This window comes from Piliocolobus tephrosceles, chromosome 5 (assembly GCF_002776525.5).
Source record: "Piliocolobus tephrosceles isolate RC106 chromosome 5, ASM277652v3, whole genome shotgun sequence".
NCBI lineage: Eukaryota > Metazoa > Chordata > Mammalia > Primates > Cercopithecidae > Piliocolobus > Piliocolobus tephrosceles.
In genome coordinates, this window is record NC_045438.1 from 52,362,247 (window position 1) to 52,363,617 (window position 1,371).

At 46.1% G+C, this 1,371-nt stretch overlaps 1 pseudogene; it reads right to left on the bottom strand.

Annotated features, from left to right (window-relative positions):
* Window positions 1-239: 239 nt before the first annotated feature.
* Window positions 240-655, bottom strand: LOC111538482 (annotated as a pseudogene).
* Between the last annotated feature and the right edge of the window lie 716 nt (window positions 656-1,371).

Below are 1,371 nucleotides of genomic sequence, written 5' to 3' on the forward strand. Positions count from 1 at the left end.
AAGTCTGGCTAATTTCTGTATTTTTAGTAAAGAACAGGGTTTCACCATGTTGACCAGGCTGATCTCAAACTCCTGACCTCAGGTGATCCACCTGCCTTGGCCTCCCAAAGTGCTGGGATTACAGGCATGAGCCACTGTCCCTGGCCAAAGCATTTACTTCAATGAAATGATGGGGCCTCAGAAGTTCTAAAAATGTGTGGCCCCTCAAATTCTTTTTGTGTGTGTGTGTGTATGAGCCAAAGATTTATTTCTTCATTTCTTGCATTTGAAGTACTCTTCGATGACATTCTTGGCCTGAGACTCCTTGCCATAGTCCTTAACTACTATACAACTGCAACCAACCACTTTACAGGGTTTGTTTTCTCTTCTCTGTCAATTTTACAGAGGCCTACCCATTCCCCTCGTTTCTTGTTGTCATCAACCTTAATTCGGTTGATTTGGTGTTCAGGGCAAAGGGCTTCCATGACTTGGCATACATAGGCTCATCACAGTTGGGTGCAAGCACACAAAGATGGGCTTGGCACCTGTCTAAGGCTTCAGCAGCTTCGCAAACTCCACGTGTGAGGCCATCGTGGATGAGGGCGGTCTTCAGCACCTCTTGTAAAGCAGTATTAATGTCCCTTACACCTCCAGCAGCAATGCCTTCCTCGGCCATGGCGGTGGGTTACAGGTGAAGCCGAATCTTGAACACACCCAAGCCTCCTCCTCTGCATGATTCGACGGCGGCTGGGAAAGAGCCTCAAATTCCTAGCATGTTAAAAATTTCTGCCTAGATCTGAGAGACTTACTCTTACCATTGTCAAGCCAACCTATGGTGTCTTTTACAAATATTGACTTTAACAATGTTGACTTTGGTTACTGCATTGACTTTAGTTACTGCTTCGACGTTCCATCTAAGTGGAATTAACTGGAAACTTCTCTTCGGCCTCCCTTGCAAAGTCATTCTTTCCACGATTGGGTTATTTACCTTTCTCTGTTTCTGATGCAAAAGTCTCTTGGGCCTCTAGGGAAACATCTTTCAGATCCAACAACTATTCTTTTTTTTTTTTTTTTTGACAGAGTTTTGCTCTTGTCACCCCAGATTGGAGTTCAATGGTGCGGTCTTGATTCACTCCAACTCTGCCTCCCAGGTTCAAGTGATTCTCCTGCCTCAGCCTCCCAAGTAGCTGGGATTACAGGGGCCCGCCACCATGCCTGGCTAATTTTTGTAGTTTTAGTAGAGATGGGGTTTCACCATGTTGGCCAGGCTGGTCTCGAACTCCTGACCTCAGGTAATCCACCCACCTCCGCCTCCCACAGTGCTGGGATTACAGGCGTCAACCACTGTGCCCAGCCAAAGACTGTCCTATATTAAACTTCGACATTTAAATG